This window comes from Ambystoma mexicanum, chromosome 5q (assembly GCF_040938575.1).
Source record: "Ambystoma mexicanum isolate Mex_15411 chromosome 5q, UKY_AmexF1_1, whole genome shotgun sequence".
Classification (NCBI taxonomy): Eukaryota; Metazoa; Chordata; class Amphibia; order Caudata; family Ambystomatidae; genus Ambystoma; species Ambystoma mexicanum.
In genome coordinates this window covers 1,027,092,284-1,027,115,844 of record NC_090933.1, presented here as the reverse complement: position 1 = coordinate 1,027,115,844, position 23,561 = coordinate 1,027,092,284, and positions in this window count along the sequence as shown.

Sequence of the window (23,561 nt, the reverse complement as noted above, 5' to 3'; positions counted from 1 at the left end):
AACAATGGGTTGCCCAGTGATTCTGTACGTGGAGCACTCACTTTTTTTGATCCTTGAAAAATCCAAGCGAATGACTCTGAGGGCCTCGTGATACGAGGTGATACTGATAAACCCAGCAATTGAGGTTGTTAGATGTCATGTAGTGAACCCAGCAACGTTCATAGTGTACCATCATGATGGAGCATTTTGCATTCAATCTCAGTTGCAGTTGCCAAATCATTATTCAGCCCAAGCAGCAGAATTGATGACCTTAATAACAACACTAAACATCCATAAGGGCACATGGTCAACATCTTTCAGACTTTGAATATGTACCTCCAAGGTGCACTCAGGCTTGACTAGATGGGAAAGGATGCTCTTTAAAAGCAGTGATGGGTCCCCTATTCAGCATGCAGGATTACTGGCACAGCTAATGGAGGTGTTACCCCTCCCAGAGGAGGTAGCCATAAAGAAATGTGCCACCCACACAAGCAACCTGGAGTTTGTTTCACAGTTCATTGATATAGCCAATAGATCCACAAAAGAAGCAGCCTATTTGCCTGAATGAACTACCAAATTACTCCCATGTAAAAAAGAAAAAGTACTCATGATGGCAATGGTATCTTAGGAATCTGAGCTCACTAACGCTACTGAGCCCTATAATGCACTGCCCATTGTTCAGATAATAGAACTACAAGGTTAAGTTACCAAATATGAAAAAGAGCTATGGATTAAGAGAGGGTGCTCCCTCTCCCCCACAGATCTCGTGTGGAAACAGAACAGCACAAGCAAACCTGCGATGCCCAAGAAAATACTGGACACACACTAAAAACTGTTACGGCAACATTACTACGCCCGTAGGTGCTCTTCCGGCACATGCATATTAACTACGTCGACATGCAAGCTAGGTGTACCCCTTGCAGGTAAATGATAGTAGTGGTATGTCTTTTTTAATGTTGGCTTGAGGCAGCACTCTGTGCCCATAATGATACAAAATCAGCGGACACATTTCTGGTTCGTGAGGAATTCCCAAGCTGGGAATTTCTAATGAATTGAGATCCAACAACAGACAACACTTTGTCAACAATCTATTTAGGAGGTAACAGCCTTCTGGGGATCAGTCACTTACTTGCTCAGTTTAAAACCCTCAAGCCAACAGATAGTGGATGCTTAAACAGTTTGCTTAAAGAGTGCTTGGCAAAGTTGTCAGCAACACTTGGCGAAAATTGGCTAAACTGCTGGCCTGTTGCTTTATTTGCCTTACACAAATCATCTTGCGTGGATCAGCACTTGACTCCTCAATAAATTGTTACTGGCAGGAGAATGCATGCACCTCTGCCTCCTGCACATAAGATTTAGGATGCTAATAGCTCTGCTGTTATTTGTGAAAGAGTTCAATACATACTTGAAGGAATTAACACAGACTCTAAAGTACATATATCATTAGGCACACCCACTTTCAATCAGGCCGAACAACAACACGTCATCAACCAACAGTACAGGAGAAGAGACATTTGCACCAGCGGCCCGCCCCTACACCCTGGGGACTCCATCTTCGCACGTGCATTTACAAGATCGTGGAAAGAGCCTCAATATACAGCACTGCATACCGTCATCTGCTCCACACTAACTGCCATCAAGGTAGCTGACTGCCACGCAGGGATCCACCATTCCGACGTTCGCAGAGACAACAGCGACAGCCCCCTCGAAGGAGAGGTGAGGGAACCACTTGATGGGGAGTATTACTTAGTTGAAATTGACTTTTCTGCTGTTAGGTTGTACAGGAGGCCTGTGGAGAGGGAGGACAATAGGCCTCCCAGTAACGTTAGCAATGGTGTAAGAAATATATAACGTCTATTGGTGTAGGGTCGCGTTTTTGTGCATTTCTTTAATTTTTATTTGGTCTCTAGCTTCTAGAGGATTGTGCAGCTTTAATATAAGTAATGGTGAATGAAGTAGAAGGAAACCGAGTTAAGTTAATGCAGATATGTGTCATGATGGCAAAGGGGGAAAGCAGGATTCAGCATCTACTAATGTGTGGTATAGTGATATGTGACATCTGGGGCGAGAGAGGGCAAATGGCACTTGGTAATTGTGCTCGCTCATCCTGCACATCACAGGGATGCCGAACCCTTTCCTGCCCCAAGAGGTCTCGTGGGTGAAGAGGGGTGCCTCATGCACCTGTCACTTTACAAAATGAGGGGCCTTTTTAAAGGTCCTTAAGTGAACACCCATTTGGTTGATGATAAGGAAAGGGTGTATGTTGACAATGATATGCATCTGGGGAGAATGGCAAAAAATGAAGTCACCAAACATATAATATGTTAGGGAACAGTTATTCACAACACACAGCAGAGTGCAATGCTGATATGCAGTGGGACATGATATTCCATGGTGCCGCACAAGGCCATTAATGGAGATAGAGGGATCTCTCTTTCATGATGGGCAATGGGAAGGGGGAGTGGTACAGTGTCGATCAGAAGGGTTACTGGGGTTTGAAAGGGATGTAGGTTTAAAAATGTATGACAGCTGAAGGACAATGTGGAATAAATATGTGCATGCTTTGTCCTGGATAGATGAGAGACACCAACTAGCACACATCAAGCTGGTTACTTGATTTTCCTTATGTTTCAGATCCACAGGGTCAACACATCTGGATCTAACACCGGATACACCAAGGTGATGATCATTCCAGCACTGAAGAGTGGGACAGCTGCAGTCATGGACCACTGGTGGCCGTGTGGGACACAGGCGTATGCCCAACTTCCTCCCGACTTGGGGGGGCTATGCTCCCTTGTCACAGTGCACAGCCCTGCGCCGGTAGTGCCAAAGCGGAATTGGTGCCCTTCAGTGGCCATCCTGCAGTAGTCAAGAGAAAGATGATGGTGGAATAAAGAGTACAAGAAGGCCGGATACAGGCATTGAAAAGAAACAGGCGCAGCAGCAACTATTAGTCCAGCAAATCATCAGAAAGTTTGGCTGCAAACACATCACAGTTTCATCTGTTTTCAAAGGCATCAATGTTCTTTGCATCCCTCCTGCTTCTGGGGGTGCAAGCTACAGCCAATGCCAAATGGCTGCAGGTGGCTCGCTATGGGGTACTGCAACTGGAGAACTCAACTGAAAAGGGACTTTATGCTGTGAGGGAAGGGTTTTGGGCAGTCAGACTGGTGTTGAATATGATTACTTCAATGGATTGTGGTTTCAGCCACAAAATAGACAGCAGCTTCTGCACAATAATACCAGTTAATTTATTTATGTATTAATGTGTTACAGTTTATAAATAAACTTTTCACATCTTACATATTATGCATATACAGTATCCACTAAAACAAAAAGAAGCCACATTACAAATTCATAACTAATTCTTATAATAAAAAAGAAACATGCTAAGAACTATATAAAAGTGCCTAAAATGCATTCAGTAAGATCATTTCTAAAACATTCTTTTATGTACATCAATGAATAAACAATCTGTATTTCTACCTCCGGCTGTATATACAAGTTATGCCGTTACCTATCATTCCGCTTAGCTCAAATGGAGATATCCAGTCTTTTCTCAATCTCTAACCAAACATTGTACATTGCTATTAAACCTTTCAGTTTTGTGGAATTCAAGATACGCCACCAGAAGATTTCCTACCGAGTGTGTCCAATCCTATGCACAAACTCCCCATAATATCTAGTGTATATGTTTATCATTTTTGAGCAGCAAGTCAAAACATGTCGCCCGTCTCAATTGTAACTGTGTCCTCACATAATCTACAGCATCGCTCCTCAATCCTTACTTTATTAATTACACCAGTATTTTTAAGAACCGGTAAATAATTAATCCTAACAAGTAATATAAATCTTCGAAGTCTGATGCTTGGACATAGATTTAGATAATGTTGAGGTTTTTTATATGTATATAAAATTTATTTAACAAATTGGTATTTTCTCAGCTGTTCCAGGTGAGTGTAGTTGTTAATCCAATCTGCCAAGTCAACTTTCTTTGACAGAGCAATTTTGGCAGCTGGGGTAAATACCAGTTAATGACGCTGCTAATGCAACTTTGATGACATGGAAGAAATGTGTACACTACACAAGACTATGACAAGGGAAACACATGCAGTATTGTCAGGCAGCTGGTTTCACACTCTTTTTGCTTGGGCCCCAATGTGGTTGCCAATCATTTTTTTTAAGGTAACTATCCCAGTGCTCGTTATGGTGCTCAACACCTTCTGTGTGGGTCAGCTAATATTAAGGCACTGCAAGAAAAAAGGTAGAGGAGGAGATATATGATGTCCCTGAATGTTGACGTGAAGGGGGATAAGGCACGCAGTAAACACTTGGATTCAACACAGTCTGGAACAAGTAAGCATAATGCACAAGGGTTGGTCACAATGCTGGCTTCAAATGTGGATGAGTATGACACCTTTTGGGTGGCATGCTCAGAGGATCATCAAGAATGTGTGATAATAGAGTCTTCCCTGGGGTAGTATTAGGAATAGGAGGGAGTATGGATTGGGTAACATGGTTGTGGATCCCCAAGACGGTAAGTAAGAACATGATAGGAAAGGATGTGTTTATCAATAGATCAATCAAAGAGGGGATGCAGTAAAGGTGCAAATTCAATACTGCCTAGGGAGCACACCTATCAATTTGAGGGATGCAGTGGGGAAGGGAATATAGAACTCCTAGGGGTGAGAACATTATTGACCGCTGCGCTGTGTAATTTATGCATAGTGTGTGAATGTGCAGCCAGAGAAGTCCATGAGGAAGAGTGGGATTGGGTGCAACTAGCTGGGGCAGAGGGGCACACAGGGAATGGGGTAAGGGGCAAGGGGTAGTGGGTAGAAAAGGTAATGTAACATGATAGTGAACAACACAGAAGCCATTTTTGGAGCATAAACTGCAGGTAAGTAAAACATTCATTTTTTCACAACCACATCTTGGCACACATGAATTTCTCAAGTGCTCAGCTACAGCAGAGTGCTGGGGAAATGTTGAAAGTTGGCAATCTCCAGGAGAACATAGCTGCAGAGGTATGGGACCAGTAGATACTCTCTAGGCCAGTGAGCCAGTCACCTGGGTGCTCGCTAGGAAGTGTAAAGAATTAATGTAGGCAAATTAAATTCAAACCACCATGGGGTAAGCAGTTTCAAATCACCCCTTGGCAGATGGTCATGGGAAGAGGCTGTGGGGCTAGGGGATGAGCGACAGGGAACCAATCACCAGGTCTAGTTTCTCTGTCCCTAGGGTGCAACAGTGTTTTTGTGTCTTTGCTGATGTACACTAGGCACCTCATAGGCCAGATGCCCATGTGAATGTCTCCCATTTGCCAAACTCATGTTGTTTTATGTGTTCGATGGGAACTGACCAATGACAGAATAATAAAGTTCCAGTGGTCACCACAATCATGTATTGCTTTAAAACATAATGGTGGGTGGTGTAGAAAATTTTGAAAAATCACGATCAGTGGTGTTGCGCAAAGGGGGCCAGGAGGGCAGGGACCAATTACAATCATTTAATGTATGCCTGGATATAGTGGACTGACGTAGTGCCATCAATCAGCTTGTTATAGCTGTTTAAAAAAATGTTTCAAATTTGTGAATGCAAATTATGTCGTTGGAATATAAAAATATTGCCTTTTGTGGGATGAGTTTACAACTATCTTCACTCAGTTCTGATCCACTGTGCTGTTTGAACCGCGCTCTCCCAGCTGTGTCTGGGCCTAAATAGACTGTGTTAATTCTTGCATGGTGTATGCTCCTTTTCAGATAACTTTGGTGTTCCAGTCATTACTTGCCCTTGAGAACCCCTGATAGAGGAGGCAGGTACGTATGGATAGCGGGGTTGAACATGCTGTGTGATGCCACGTTGTGAGGCAGTGGTATGAAGGCTATTTGTGGTAGCATATTCTGGTGTGGCAGTAGCTAAGTGCTGATATTTGAAGGGCAGCTGTGCTATGCTGGAGAATGGGGGGAGTATTTTCTCAGTGGGCTGGGATGGAGGGGAGCACTGGGTACTGGGTGCTTGGCAATTCAAAGACCAAGTCTAACACTCATCATGTCTGCAGCGCATCCAGCAGCAAACAACTGAGTGAAAATCATGGAGCTCATGCCACCCGTTTGCAGGTTCAGCCATAACCGGCACTGTGGTGCGGGATAAGGAGCCAGGGACTATTACCTACTACAGTGGAGGGTAAAGTGGCAGAAGCCATGTCTTCTGAGGGGTGTTAATTATTCAGAGAAAACAAATCACTAGAAAGCTGAAGACCTGACCAGAGATCTGATGGTAGGTGCTCTCCTGTTCTGAGATCGCCTGATAGACTAAACCTGTGCTCTTGTTGGCTTGCATTACCTTTACAGTTCTAATGGAGGGGAACACCCTTTTCTGAAACCACATGCTATTTAGTGCAGCAGTCAATGCGCTAAAATATTTGATGCCTTTTATTATAGAAAATATAGGGGGATCTGGGAATCTCTCTACCAGCACGAACACAGCCCAATGACCTGTTCTTGGGTGAATAACCCTAGGAGAGATTCTACCAACTCTTTGTTCTTACAGAGGCACAGCTTCACCTCACTGATGATGCCCAACAAGGCTGAAACATGTGTATGGGGTTGCTGTTGGTATTCTTGTTCAGAGGAGAATTATCTAGCATTTCGGTGCTGGACGGCCCCTGGGCAGGACAAACACTGATATGCTGGGATATTTCTTCTCTGTGAAAGGGACAGTGAGCTAAAGACTTGGTAGAGTCTCTCCCAGGGGTTATTCACCCAAGAACAGGTCATTGGGCTGTGTTCGTGCTGGTAGAGAGATTCCAAGACCCCCCTTTCTTTTGCATAAATTAACTTTGGGTCTCAACCTATGTTACCAGGGCGATCCAGACATGGACCCCTTGCTCACTGTTCTTAGAGAGACACAGCTTCACCTCACTCATGATGCCCAACAAGGCTGAAACACTTGTATGGGATTGCTGTTGGTACTCTTGTTCAGAGGAGGATTGCCTAGTATTTTGGTGCTGGACTGCCCCTGGGCAGGACAAAGACTAATATGCGGGGACATTTCTTTTCTGTGAAAGGGTCAGTGAGCTAAAGACTTGGTAGAGTCTCTCCCAGGAGTTATTCGCCCAGGAACAGGTCATTGGGCTGTGTTCGTGCTGGTAGAGAGATTCCCAGATCCCCCCTTTGTTTTGCATAAATTAACTTTGGGTCTCACCCTAAGTTACCAGAGCAATCCAGACGTGGACCCTTGCTCACTGTTCTTAGAGAGGCACAGCTTCACCTCACTGATGATGCCCAAAAAGGCTGAAACACGTGTATGGGGTTGCTGTTGGTACTCTTGTTCAGAGGAGAATTGCCTAGCATGTTGGTGCAGGACTGCCCCAAGGCAGGACAAAGACTGATATGCGGGGACATTCCTTCTCTGTGAAAGGGACAGTGAGTTAAGACTTGGTAGAGTCTCTCCCAGGGGTTATTCACTCAAGAACAGGTAATTGGGCTGTGTTTGTGCTGGTAGAGAGATTCCAAGACCCCCCTTTGTTTTGCATACATTAACTTTGGGTCTCAACCTATGTTACCACGGTGATCCAGATGTGAACACCTTGCTCACTGTTTCTTAGAGAGGCACATCCTCACATCACTGAGGATGCCCAACAAGGCTGAAACATGTGTATGGGGTTGCTGTTGGTACTCTTGTTCAGAGGAGAATTGTCTAGAATTTTGGTGCTGGACTGCCCAAGGGCATGACAAAGACTGATATGCGGGGACATTTCTTCTCTGTGAAAGGGACAGTGAGCTAAAGACTTGGTAGAGTCTCTCCCAGGGGTTATTCACCCAAGAACAGGTCGTTGGGCTGTGTTCGTGCTGGTAGAGAGATTCCCAGACCCCCCTTAGTTTTGCCTTTTATTATAGGCATGAAGCCCTCAAAAGACAAGCACACAGGTCATTGGGTCAGTACACTTTCTTCTACACGCATACTTTTAAACCCATAATTTACGGTCGCAGTGGAACACACCAACCAATGATCTGCCTATCAGACATAGCTTCCCGATGTACAACATACCGAAAAAAATGATAAACATGTACCTGCTGGAAGCAGAGTTTCCAAAATGAATTTCCAGGCTCACAAATGCCTATCTTTGCTCTAAAACCACCATTTGGAGACACGAAATCTAACAAAAACTACAGCAGAGAGTCATTGTGCTCTTGCAGTAGGGTAGACAAGGTGTAACCCAAGAGGCAGGATCTTCCTCATTCATTGCACCAGACCCCAACCGGATGTTCTGGCTCAGCTCAGATGTATTTAGATCTGATGAGGGTGACATTCTATGTCAAGACCGCAAGCGAGCATTATGCTTCAACTTCTTTATTTACTACTCAGCAGTTTCAATAAACCAATAACAAAACATAGCCAAGATTAAACAAGGACGAGCTACAACAACGATCGTCCGATCAGAGCTGAGCAACATCTCATAACCATCAACCGACACATCAAACAGTTGGACCCTGTGCTCATGGAATACACAGGGAAACTCCCACTTGTTTAATGACCCATCTCCCGAATTCAACTCATATCAGATCATTTGTTTCCAAGAAACCTGGCTTTCCAATGCCCCATGCTGTGACAGCTTTCTAGCCTTCCTTAACCCAGCCCCGACAAGAACCAAAGGAAGACCCTCATCAGGTCTACTAACGTTAATCAAGATCGACCCTGCATGGTCGATACTCCACACAACAAACATCAATCCGTGGATACAAAACACAGTCATAAAAATAACGACAAAGGAAAGCCTAGATCCTGCTACATCGATACCAAAGCATGAAAGAAAAATTGCAATCATGAATCTGTACTGGAATCCAGCGGCAATCAACAATGAAGTGTTCTTGGACGGTGTCTTTCTAACAGTTGACAACCTCATTCTCAAACATACAAGAATCAAATTCATATTATGTGGAGACTTAAACCTACACCTATTGTAAAAAGACGGACATCCAACTCCTAACGAAAAACTAACAATCCGTGCAAAAAAATTGATCAAAGAAACCAACATCCGTAACCTACTACCTATTGATTATCCTAAAGATGAAACAGGCAAACCCCTTCCCACATGGTCCCAAGGCAAATCCTCTGCCATAATTGATTATATTTATCTCTCCAAAGAACTGAGAGCTGCAGTAGAAACAACAAGCATAATTGCAACAACCAAGAGCGACCATAACCAACTTGTCGTACATGGACGAGACATACCGCGCCTACCTCTGCCCAATCGTCCTACCCCACTAGAAGTCTGTACAGCTGGGAAATGACTTCGCATAACCCAACAAGTGAAAACATTCTCTCACGAGACAATTTATGCAAACTACCCTCCCTGGTGACCAGAAACTAAACTATCAATGGCTACTTCAACCTCACTACAAACCAGTCAAACAGCAAACCTTACAGACTCACCGACGCTCCTACGACAAGGAGCTTGCTGAAAGGAAAAGGGCACTGAGAAACACAGTGCTACAACTGACGAAAAAAAAAGACAAGGAATCGTTTGCCAAAATAAAAGCAGTTAAACAAACCTACAAAAACTGGATCAAAACGCACAACATGATGCTAATACAAGCAGATGCAGAAGCAATCTTAGAAAATTAAAAAACACACAATCTCCGAGACCTATGGAATCTTCTGAACAACAACGCAGCACATCAACAAAAACATACAGGAAACATGACTAAACATCGATGGAATGAACACTACTCAAAAATGTACAAAGTCCGGCCATCAGAAACTGGAAAAAATTCACAAAGACAGAACATAAAGTGGACAGTAATCTGCGGCTATCAAGAAATCTTTGAGATGATTCAAAAACTCAATATATCTGGTGCTCCAGGCCCTGACGGGACATCAAACGCAATGATAAAGAAAGATCCGCACTCATGGGCCAATCTCATGAGAAACATAATGACACTCATAAACAAGCTCAACCAGATACCTACATCATGGAAAACTGCGACCATTGTACCTATTCAAAAACAAGGCCCGAGGGACGACCCGACAAATTTCTGCTCAATTGCGTTACTGGATCCGTTAGGAAAGCTCTTCGCATCAATTCTTTTGAAAAAAACTCCATCAGTGGGCAACTGAGACAAACCGATTTGCAACAAGACAAACTGGCTTCACCCCAAATGACGGGACAAATATCAACTTACTATTGCTAAATCTGATAAAACACGAAGCAATCAATAACAAAACAAAAATCTACGCGGCTTTCATAGACCTTCACATGGCCTTTGATGGGATATCCCGGCAAAAACGCTGGACTAAACTTGAAAAATGGGAATGCCCTAATGACAATCAAACAACTTTATTCAAACACCACCATAGCAATAAGACTTACAAGAGAAGGCCACACAACACCAAAAATAAAAGCTGAAAATGGACTAAAACAAGGATGCCCTGTAGCAGCTACATTGTACAATCTTTTTACTGCAGACATCGAGACTCACCTATAGTCCGATGCCCTCAACCCCCCAAAGATCAACTCAATACAGGTAAAAATCATGACAAATGCGGACAACATCATCCTTCTGGACAAGACCCCTTCAGGTCTACAAAACAGCCTCAGTCAACTAAGCCTCTACATGAATCCCAACAAACTCACCATCAATACAAAAAAGACAAAAATCATGCAACTTTCTACACCTGCGAACAACAACGGAAAACAACTAAAGATCTATCTAAATGACAACCAGCTTGAAGAAGTAACAACATTCAAATACTTGGGCATCCATGTTAACCAATTCAAATCCGAAAAAGAGTGGACTCTGAAACTGGAACAACGGGTTTAATCTTTGACAAGACAAGGATGTGTGATCCAGCGCAAATTTGGCAAATACTCTTTCAAACCAATAACCACAAATTACAAGTAAAAGGTGATTCTGACAATAGTCTATGGAACAGAAGCCATGATACATGCAACAAACTATGGCTGGACAAAATAGAAGCTCTCTTCTGGAGTAAGATCTGCAGCTGCCATCTTCCTTCACAATGCCTAGGATCACACATGAAATAGCAGTACAGTCGCTCAGTTCAATTGTCTTATGGAAACAACCAGACCTATACCGCAAGCTCCTTACCAATGAGAAAACACCAGCAATTCAAATCTTGAAGTCCCATGATGGAGCAATGAATAACACAATCCTCACCAAATGGAAAGACAATCTGGACCAACAAATGCAAATAGAAGAAATCTCGCATGAAATGCTTATGCTGCGCCCTCAACATGCAAAAAAATAAATAATGGAAAACGACTGGATAAAAACCCTTGAGGAAAAAACAAAATACACCCTCAATTTACAATGTGAGACAGACATCAGATCCATTAACAAATTACCAGCCTACCTGACCATCTTTCCTGATGCCAGAATGCGTGCAATATATCTGAAAGTCCGAATGAACACTATACCAACACGCTTCTACCTAGCCAAATCCAGACAAATTGGTCCAACAGAAAATGTTTGTCGCTTCTTTTCAGACAGTCAAAGATCTGAAACACTGTTCCACCTACTAATGGAATGCAACAATCTGTGAACAAAGATCCAGATTTGGCAGCTACTATTAGATCGGAGAACAAACGATGGAGACCGAAGAGAGATGGATGGAGATGCTTAACGGCAGATCGCAAAAACTCATCTTGACAATATGCCAATTTCTACAGGAAATTCTAAGTCTTGGCAAACCTGTAACAAGTTAAACAGAAACCTTGGAAAACTGGAGACAAATGAAACGTTTCAAAATTAAACTATAATATTTTAATTAAAAAAATAATAATAATACATAACAAAACACTGTAAAAATGACTTTTTCTTTGTAGAACTACAATCCCCATAGTCTCTATAGTCCATGTCCATCCTTGCTTAGCTATGACCACATCCAGTCCCTGAGCTACTCCTCTTCTTTTACTGCTTTTCAAGCAGATAAGTACCATTTTCTCTCATCTCTGTATAACTAGTATAAAGTAATATTGAGTAGCATAAGTATGCAGAATGTTATGTAGGGTTATAACAGCATAGGCAAGAAAGATAAAGCAGCTTCAGCTGAAGGGGCTTTCATTACGTAATGTCAGGAAAGTACTGCGTAGGGCAGTAGTGAGATGGGAGGATTGTCAATAGTTAATAGCTAGAGAAGACTGCATGCCGTGGGAACACGTATACGTTCGCGTTCATTTAATAGGTGTATTGCCTGTGCTGCGGCGGCGATTTTAGCCCCGTGCCGGCACTTCAGGGGTTTATAGCAACTCACTCGCGGAGCATAACAGGATCCCTCAGAAGAGGGAGAGGAGACGCCGGAGCGCTCCGGCCCCTCCTTTGGGAAGGCGAGGCCGGAGCCTAACGTGCCTTTCCTCTTCTCCGAGTTGCATTTCCTGTTGCGACACAGAGAAGTGTAGAAGAGAGGCCCGGCGTTGATTGCTCCCACGCTACACTATAATAGCATTTACACCGGAAGCAGTGGCATTTCTAGTATAATCAACGCTGCACGCTGTACAGAAAGAGCATATAGGCGGAGCGCAGCTCGCCAGAGGAGGAATCCTCTTACGTTATCACAAACTGAGGTCTCAAGCTTCATTAGAGACATGGAGCCTCACCAGAGAGGCAGGTGAATTAAAGAAGGCCTCACCAGAGAGGCAGCTGAATTGAAGAAAGTCTATCACAGGCTTTGGAAAGACAAGCATATCACAGGTATTTGGAAAAACATTATAAGTCCGGTGCAGCTCCAGATACATTTTTTAAAAAAAAGATGTTTTGGACAATATTTTGAATAAAGAGCATCAGATTAGCGAAGTGGGCGTGCAAAGATACCTGCAACAGGTATCCAGGCACACAGCATGCTCTCAGTGATGTCGGGGTTTGAATGGGGCGAGGAGGAGCAGTCCTTAGATCTAGCTGCCAGCTTCAAAGAGGTGCTGGGGAACTCACTAGTCGATGCTGTGGCTCAAGGTGTTAGACTCCTACAAGAGAGGCTGGAGACTCTGGACACAATGCTCAACCAGCCCAGACATTGCACCATGGGGACAGAGCACACGCCCATGGAACCCTCTGATACAGGGTCTAAGGAGAGTACTCAAGCCCTAAAGATGAGATCCTCATACGACCCACAGGACCCATTAGATGGGGAGAAAGACAAGGCCCCCGAGGTTGCTGATGCCTTCGCAAAGCTCAGAGAAGCCTATTTGCAGCACCAGGCAGTGCGGAACCTCACGACCCCCACTCCAGGGGAAGACAACGGTGGAGGAGATGACCCAGGCTTGGAAGAGGAGCCAGCAGAAGGTGACCTGTCGGCAGACGAGGGTGAAGAAGAAGGTGATGAGGAATGTGCTAAGCCCAGTGGGGGAAAAGAGCTTGCAAGGAGAAGCACCTCGAAGAGGATCAAGGGGCCATGTTCGACCTGGACAGCATCTGGAATCCAAGGTCCTGAGATTGGCAACCGTCTCCCAGGGTTGCGCAATACATGACTGTAAGATTGAGGAAGGCGCTCAAAAAAGAGGTTAGACAGCGCCTCCGTGCAGATTGTCCTAGGCTGGATCTTCCAGTGAAAGTGGCAGAGACCCCCGAGCTGGACCCCAAAATGATAACTTTTGTATCAAAGACCAGTAAAGACCCCCGCAAAGGCATCAACAGATCATGGAAGAGCTGTCAGGAGAAGGTATTTAGCAGGCCCGCTAGCAATGATCATGGACCTGGTGGAGAGAGCTAAGGATACGGGAGAGGAAGTGGACCCCGACGCCTTAGCAGGTTGGGTGCAGAGAGCCGTTTCTCTTCTGGGGAACGCCAACTGCGCCATTGCCTCAGAGAGGAGAAGAGGTTTGTATTAAAGATCGATGCCAAGCTCAGCGATCTAGCTTCATATGAAGCAGGAGAGGCAGTGCAGCGTCTCCTTTTCAGCAAGACTTTTGGGAAGGAGATGGGTCTGTTTCTCGGTACTTACACCTCCTTGGAGAAGGCGCAGGCCTCCATTTGTAAAATCTTCCCAAGCAGAGTTTTTGCCGGGACCGGCCGCTTCAGGGGTAGCACGGCCGATCGAAATCAGGGAGGAAGAAGACCCCAAAAATCCCGGAGCCCAATACTGGGAAAATAGACAACATGATACCTTTTTCCCAACCAGGGGAAGTTTCCATAGGGGACGCAGAGGTCAAGGAGCTGGCCGAGGCCAAGGATTCACACAAGGTGAGAGTAATACATTACCCTTCGGTAGGCGGGAGGACCGGCATGTTTTGGGAAAATTGGCACGTGCTTTCCAGCGATGCTTGGATATTGCAAACCGTGAGTGGTCTGCATCTAGAGTTTATAGAGCCACCAGTGGAAGAGCGCTGGCCACACCAGCAGCACCTACCGAGGGCAGAGCAATGCTTTCCCAGCTTGCGCAGAAGAATGCCATAGAGAGGTGCCCAAGGACTCCCAGCTTTATGAGCAACATGTTCCTGGTTCACGGGAAGGAGAAAGTCCGACCAGTGATAAACCTGAAGGAATTGAACGGCTGGGTAGTTTACCACCATTTTAATGGGCATTCATCAGCGAAGGAGACTGGCTGATGAGACTGGACCTGAAGGACGCTTACCCGACGGTCCCAGTGCTAGAGGAGTACAGAACGTTCCTAGCTTTTCATTGGAAAGGACAGTTCTGGCAATTCAAGACGATGTCCTTCGGTCTTGCATCAGCACCCTGGGCTTTTACCAAACTGATGAAGCCAGTAGCAGCAGCGATCTGAGAGAAAGTCATAGATCATATACCTAGACGACCTACTGCTCCTGGCGGAGGACCGAGAGTCGCTGGTCTACCAGATGAAATGGGTACAGGGCCTGCTTTTGTCCCTGGGTTTCCTAGGGAACGTGGAGAAGTCAGATACCATGCCAGCGCAGAGAATAGACTTTCTAGGATTTGTCCTACATACCAGGAAGGCCACTATGGAGCTTCCAGCCCGAAAGATACGAGATATCAAGAGAGAGATCAGAGGATGCCTGAAGAAGCAAGTAATTTCCCTCAGATTCCTAGCAAGAGTTGTGGGGCTGTTAGCACCCTCCATTCAAGCAATATTCCTGGGCCATTTACACTACCGGGCGCTGCAAACATTGAAAATAAGACACTTGCAGCAAGGCTTGAAATATCATCAGCTAGTACCTTTAGATCAGGAGTCTGTCACAGAACTGGAATGGTGGTTGAGGAATATGGACGCCTGGAATGGGCGTGCCATTTTCGGAGATTGGCCAGACCTAATTTTAGAGTCAGACGCCAGCCACCTGGGCTGGAGTGCTCGATGCGGAGACTTGCAGACAGGAGGAAAATGGAGTGAAGAGGAGTTTTGACTTCACATAAACTGCCTGGAGCTCCTGGCAGGATCGTTCACGATCAAAGCATTCTCAAGAGGAAAGCTGAAGTTGTGCGTTCTGATGAAGATGGACAACATCTCAGCAGTACGATATATAAATCACCTAGGAGGAACGAAGTCCAAAATGCTTGCCGAACTAGCAAAGGACTTTTGCCACTTTTGCCTCCAGTCGGGGATGTCAGTGATGGCAGAGTACCTGCCCGGAGCACAGAACGTGGTAGCTGACTGGAACTCGCGCTACCTCACGGACTACAGTGATTGTAAGCTGGATCCAGCAGTGTTTCAGATACTGCATCAGAGGTGGGGTCCAGTGCACATAGACCTTTTTGTGTCTCGCCTCAATACGCAGACAGCCAATTACCTCAGCTGGAGGCTGGACCGGGGGGCGTGAGGAACAGAGCAATTCCTACAGAAATGGTCAGGTGGACCAACTATGATTTTCCCCCCTTCATGATGCTGAGCGCAGTTCTAGCGACATGTCAGAGGGAGAGGGCAGAGTTAGTTTTAGTCGCACCGCTGTGGAAGTCGAAAACTGATGGAGCTGACAATCAATCTGCCGAAAGTGCATCTGGAAGGAGACCGACTTCTCACGGACCCTGTTGGGTCGTGTTATCCTCTGAGAGTGAGAGGGACACTCCTGCTCATCGCGTGCAGGATATCAGGAGTCAATGGGCGCTGCCAGGCATTTCGGTGCTAGCAGCAGAGCTCATCGCAGAATCCTGGGCCCCTTTTCCACTAGAAGGAGCTACGACGTGGCTTGGGCCGAGTGGACGAATTGGTGTAAAGAGAGAAGTGTTCATCCCATTTCAGTCCCCGTAGTAGTCATCTTGCATTTCCTAGCCCAATTATTACAAGTTGGAACAGAATTCCGCACCATAGGAGTGTACAGGTCTGCGATCTCAGCAGGACACTTGCCGATCGATGGAGTGCCGGCGGGAGAGTATCCGGCACTGGTGAGGCTCATCAGAGGAGCCAGATTCAAAATACCCCCGGAGCCTAGATATAATACTGTATGGGACGTGACAGTGGTACTGTGCCTGTTGGAGGAGTGGCCAACAGACCAATACTTGTCCATTAAGCAATTGTCAGGCAAGCGATGATGCTATTGTGCCTGGTTTCTTGGTTCCATGTGTTAATATCCCTGCAATAATATCGAAATACAAAAATATCACCATATTTTTGTGGCGATATTGAGCCATGGTGCCTGTGCGGGACACCCTGCAAAGCCTGAATTATTTTTAAATGTGCGGGGGACACCCCCGCAACCCCTGCTCCCACAAATTATCCCCCCCACAAAATATCACCTATAGCGAGACAAACAACCATATGTATGGTGACATTTTTGGTGGGGATAATATGTAGGGATACCAGTTTCTTGTAAGCGCGTGTCAGATGTCAAGACTCTAGAAGTGAATAGGATATCCGTCGGCCCAGAAGGAGTTACTTTCTCGATAGTCAGAAGGACTAAGACAGGGACTTTGTCAGTCCACTATCCTTATTTTTCAGATAAAACCAAGTGGTGTGTAGAAAGCTGCATTAAGGAGTATGAAAGTAGGACTGCAGAGTGTATGGCAGCTAGTGTTAGGGGCCAAGGAGGCAATTGAGTCTTTCTGACAATATACCCCTCAAGAGTACAAAAGGACTGATTGAGATAAGTATTGCCCAAAATATTTGGTACACCCTGGTACCCAGACAGCTGGCTGCAAGAGAAAGTAACCAAGTATTACAATATGACTCAAGACAATGAAATAACTAGGCAAGATTATGAGCAGATACAAGCAACAATGGTGGCTGGGACTGATAAGTTCCAAGCTAGATTGGTGAGTATCCTGTAACAAGAGAGGTAGCTATTACTATTAGTACAAGATAGTAAGACAAGGAAGAACCAAGCAGTATTGTGCTTACCAATGATTGTTCTGGAGGAATTCTGAAGAGGAGATTGCTGTACTTATGTGGTAGTCCTGGGAACACAAAGTCTTGTTTCCTATTCCCGCTGGCACGAGGATGCCTAAACAAGTCTTTGATCCTTGCGCCGTTGCGCTAACGTCCTTTAAGTTCTTTAGAGTCTTTGGACCAAAAAAGAAGGAAGACGTGACGATGGTTTGGAGATTAGGCAGTCCACACAGTGTTCCGGGATCACCAAAGACTAACGAAGTGCAGCCAATTGAAGAGAGACAATCCAGAAACGTTCCGGTTTGGCAGCAGGCAGGTAAAACATGGAAGGATGAGGCGAATGCAGTCCAATAAACGTTCCGGTATGGCAGCAGGCAGGTAAGACATGGAAGGATGATGCGAATGCAGTCCAATAAACGTTCTGGTTTGGCAGCAGGCAGGTAAGATGTGGAAGGATGAGGCAAATGCAGTCCAATAAACGTTCTGGTTTGGCAACAGGCAGGTAAGACGTGAAAGGTTGAGCCGAATGCAGTCCAAATAACATCCTGGTTTGGCAGCAGGCAGGTAAGACGTGAAAGGATGTAGCGAATGCAGTCCGTAGATGTTCCGAGTCGACAACAGATACCAAGTAAGCAATGACAAGGGACGAGGCAAGGGAAGTCAAAGAACAGACCAGGGGATTGAAGATCAGGATAACAAGGTAACAATATACGAAGCTTAGAAATTACAAATTCAGTAGCAGCGCCGTGCAGTGGGGGCAGGGTTAATAAACAGATCAGCTGACTGCACGCACAACGTGCCGCCGTAGACTTGAACGCCTTTGTTCATGCAATGGGCGCCAGGGTTTCCAGGGCAACCCATAGCGTTCTCTGAAGGAACGCGTACTCCTGGACGAACAGAGGTTCCGAGGGTTTCATGTGAATCCCGAATTCATACATATACTGGTGAAACTACTGGGGAATCAGGAATGTTTCCTCCTGTGTGTACCAAGTCCATGACAAGAAAAAGAGGAATCAAATGGAACCCTGACAGTTTCCTCCGCCAAAGAAAGAACCCCCAGTGTGAGAGGCCAAGAACCTGGACATGAGGAGAGGAGCATGCACATTTGACTCAGGCTTCCATGTACGCTCCTCAGGACCGTAACCTTTCCAGTCAATGAGAAAATGACGAACCCCACGTATCTTCTTAGTATCCAGAATAGCTTTAACCTCCTACTCTTCCACACCCTTGACCATCACTGGGGCCGGACGAGAAGGGAGGCGGCTGCCTGCAGGGCATGGTTTCAGAAGGGAAAGATGAAAGACTGGGTGTATCTTCCGCTGGGAAGGCAACTCTAAAGGGACTACCAAAGGATTTAGCACTTCCTTAATAGGAAAAGGACACACAAAAATAGGTAACAAACATCTACGACCAGGCATATGGAGGTTCTTAGAAGCCAACCAGACCAGCATTCCGGGTTGATAATCGGGGGCAGGAGTCCGGTGCTTGTCAGCATAGAGTTTGGCCTGCCGTTGAGCGGCCTCCAAGTGATCAGAGACCGTCTCCCTCAGGGAAATGAAATCATGGATGCAGTCTTGAGCTGCCGGGTTGTCAGTGGTAGGAATAACATCCCCAGGAAGCAACCTGATGTAGACCATAAAGGGCAAAGAAGGGGGTGGTGCCAGTAGACGAATGGACTGAATAATTGTACGCATATTCTGCTGCTCCCAAAATGTTTAACCATGAGTCCTGATGTTGATCAATTAGACAGCATAAGAATTGTTCCATAGTGGCATTCGCCCTCTCCGTCTGACCATCAGTCTCGGGGTGATAGGCCATGGAGTAACGTCCATCAATACCCAAGGCAGTGATGAGATGACGCCAGAAACGGGAGGTAAACTGTGAACCTCGATAAGTGATGATGATTTCTGGCAGGCCAAAACGATGAAACACATGCTGCAAGAACAAATCCGCTAGGACAGGAGCAGAAGGCAGACCTTGGCAAGGTATGAACAAGGTCATTTTATAAAAATAGTCTGTGACCACCCATATGGTGTCACAGCCTCTGACAAGAGGTAATTCTACCACAAAGTCCATCGAAATCATAAACCAAGGTTTCTTTGGGACAGGCACGGGATGAATCAATCCCATTGGTTTGGACGCCATACCTTTGCATGGAGCACAAATACCACAATTCCTGATGTATTCCGACACATCCTTAGTCATAGTAGGCCAGAATGCCCATCGTTTTAGTAGCTCAAGAGTCTTGCGTCTACCGGATGTGCAGCCATTAAGGCATCATGATACCACTGGAGAGCCAACACACGGGTTTCAGGTGTAGGAAGATAAAGCCGCCCTTTTACATATGGCAGTGAGTGGATGATTTCCATCTCATAGTCATGGAGTTCTGGAGGATTAGTCGCCATCCAAGATTGAATCAAGCCCTTCAAAGAAGAGTCAACAGTACAAGAACAAATGACAAAATATGGCTGTAATACCTTCCCTTCCCAGACAGGCGTCTGTCCACCTTCATTCAATCTGTACAAGGCATCTGCCTTAGAATGCAAGCTGCCGGGACGGTAGGTGATTTGGAAGTTGTACATTGAGAAGAATTCATGCCAACGTGCATGGTGGGCGGTGGTACAGTGTACTGCTTTAAGAGCAAGAAGATTTGGTGGATTGTGAAAACCTGTACCAGAGCAATACTACCCAATAGATGGTGTCTCCACACCAGGAATGCATCACGTATTGCGAGTAGTTCACGTTCAGTGGTCGTATAATTCATCTCATACTTGGTATGTTTTCTAGATTGATAGGCCACCGGATTTAGAAGACCTGTGTCCTCACATACCTGGGAAAGAATAGACCCAATAGCTTGATCAGAGGCATTGGCCTCAACAACAAATGGATGCTTTGGGTCCGGATGCTGGAGCACCGGGGCTGAAGTAAATGTGGCTTTAAGCCTGTCAAATGCTTCTTGGGCTTGATCAGTCCATACAAAGTGATACTTGGAGCTGGTTAGTGTCGTCAAGGGAGCTGCGATAGCAGAAAAGCAGTGGATGAACCACCTATAAAAGTTTTTGAACCCTAAAAAGGATTGAAGGAATTTACATTAGTTGGAACAGGCCAGTCCAAGATCGCTTTAACCTTAGTATTGCTCATTTTAACACCCTCACTGGTGATGTCGTAGCCCAAGAATTCCACCTGATCAGCATGAAATTCACGCTTCTCCAATTTAGCATCGAGACTGTTTTCACGCAATCTCTGTAAAACAGTGGAGACGTGTTGAACATGTTCTTCATAGGTAGAGGAATAGATGAGAATTTCGTCAAATTAGACAACCATGAACCGGTCCACTAAATCCTTGAAAACATCATTGATGAAATACTGGAACGTAGCTGGGGCGTTACATAAGCCAAATGGCATGACCAAATATTCAAAAAGACCATACTTTGTCTTAAAGGCTGTCTTCCATTTGTCGCCTTCTCTGATTCTCACCAGATTATAAACTCCCCTTAAATCCAGTTTGGAAAAATAACTTGGATTTATCCAGTCGATCCAACAGGACTGAAATCAGGGGAATTGGATACTGATTATTTATTTATTTATTTATTTATTCGCATTTGTTAAGCGCACAGAATCAGCCCTGAGGCATCGTGGCGCTGGTTACAGAATAGCGCTGGTTACAGGGAAAGCGCGTCTTAGTTACAGCATACAGAGGCATACATGCATACAGTTTGGGCAGTAGCAATAGTTAGCAGTGTGTGCCTAAATGGCAGTAGGTAGAGGAATTTTAGTTAAAGAGAGAGGTTTTGAGTTTTTTTCTAAACGCTGTGAGGGAGCCTTCTGCTCTTAGAGCGTGGGGGAGATTATTCCAAAGTTTTGGTGCTATGTAGGGGAAACCCAGCCCCCCGGCTGTAATCTTGTGGATGCGTGGTACAGTGAGTTGGTTAGTGTAGCAGAGTCTGGTAGGTCTGGATGAGGTCTGTCTGAGAATGGTGTCTGAGAGATATGATGGTGCAGTGTGGTGGATACATTTGTGGGTAGTAGTCAGTACCTTGAAGGTGATGCGTTCTTTGACAGGGAGCCAGTGAACTGATTGCCTTGCCAGTGAGATGTGGTCCCTTTTGGAGATGTTTAATGCTGCTCTTAGAGCGTTATTTTGGGTGACCTGGAGTTTGTTTAGGTTTTTTTCAGAGGTGCCGGCTAGAAGTGCATTGCAATAGTCAAGTTTAGCGCCTATGGTAGCTCTTGCTATTGAAAGGCAGTTTTCTTTGGAAAGGAATGGTTTAATGGCGTTGATGAGTTTAGTGCTTAGTGCAGATGCGGAGACAATGGCACTAACTTGTTTGTCCATGGACAGGGTTGCATCAATGTAGACCCCTAGCGTTTTCACAGAGGATAGGACTGGGATAGTGCAGTTGTCGATGTTGAAATTGGCATAGCAGCTGTCTAGCCTGGCCAGTGTGGATTTTTGGCCGAGGATAAGGATTTCAGTCTTATCCCCGTTAAGACATAGGCCGTTAGTGGCCATCCAGGCTTGAATGGTGGCATATATGAGTTTTAGAGCTAGGGCGTCTTTGTGGTATGAGCCTGATAGAGGGAGGAGCACTTGGGTGTCGTCGGCGTAGTTGGTGTAGGCAATCCCAAGTGCATCAAGTTTCTCGAATAGGGGCTTAGTGAATAGATTGTAAAGCGTAGGTGCTGTACAGGAGCCTTGAGGGACACCGCAGTGTATTATGGATGGTGTTGCGCTCGAAATGTTTGAAAAGACTTTCATGGCCCTCCCTTCAAGAAATGAGGTTATCCAGGAGGTGGCTTGGTCAGAGAAATGTGCGGAGTGGGAGAGGTGTGAGGTGAGGGTCTTGTGGTCCACTAGGTCGAATGCCGCAGAGAGGTCGAGGAGAAGTAAAAGGGCGGGTTTACCTTTGTCCAATATCTTGGTTATTTGGTTTTTTAGGTCCAGCAAAGCAGTCTCTGGACTGTGATTGCATTCAGTTCTCTATAATCAATACAGGGGCATAGGTCTCCCTCTTTTGGGGAACAAAAAAAGAGGTGATGCTGCTGGAGACCTGGAGGGACGAATGAATCCTGTACTTAGTGCTTGTTCTAAATACTCTTTGAGCACTACATCCTCCTTTAGCGTGAGTGAATAAATTCTACCAGAAGGAATATGGAGTTCTGCCAGTAGTTCAATCGGGCACTCATAGGGATCATGCAGAGGTAGTTTTTCTGCTGCCTTTTTATCAAAAACATCCCTGAAAGAATCATATTCTTTAGGAAGGAGCACTGTAGTGATAGCCCCAATAGTAAATGCTGCATCCAGGATCATGGAACTAGGGTTTCCTTATTCAACTGTAGATACATGACAAGACTCCTGACATTGGGCCGAGGTAAATTCAACACAACGCGACACCCAATCGATGATGGGATTGTGTTTTGTTAACCAGGGCAGTCCCAGAATCAGCTTGAGTGTGGAGCTGAAATGACATCAAAATGAATGACCTCTGAATGTGTGTTACCAATTGAGAACACAAGGTCAATGGTTTGTTCCATCACTAGACCAGAGATCAGAGATGTACCGTCCACTGCATTAACTAATTCTGGTGTTTTCTTTGAAAGCAACGGAATGGAATTATCACAAACATATTGAGCGTCCACATAGTTTACGGTTGCCCCTGAATCAAGAATGGGTTCAACAGACCAGGGTTTCTCAGATGGACAAGACAAGGTAGCCAAAACTGAGAAGGGAACCGAGGATCTGGGGTCCATGACAACCTGACTCAACCAAAGGACCCCATCTATTGTCGAGCTTTGGTGTTTCCTGCCATCTTAGGTTTCTTTGGACAAAGTTTCAAAAAGTGTTCTGACGAACCACAGTAGAAGCATAAATAATTGGCCCTTCGAAGCTCTCTTTCTGTGGGGGTTAGTGGGCCTCGAATGGCACCAATATGCATTGGCTCGGATGTCAGAACAGGGGTCAACACAGGCGGGACGGCTATGGTTGTTCTTTGTTCCACCTTTCGTTCCGATTTACGAGCGTCAATTTGCAACACAAGGTCAACCAGTTGTGGGAAACCACTAGGCACGACTGGTACCATTGATAAAACATCCTTCAAACTTTCCGAAAGACCTTTATAGAACAAGGCAGCTTTCTTTTCATCTGGCCAATCTGTTTGTGCAACTAGCTGATTAAATTTAGCCAAATAATTCAAAAGGGAAAGATTTTTCTGTTGCAAAGAAAGCAATTCCAGGTCCGTAGCCTGTGACTTATATCTCGTATCAAAGGCACGGGTCATGGCCGTAATCAGTGCTTCACAATCATAAAGTAGTGGGCTGCTTTGTTCCAG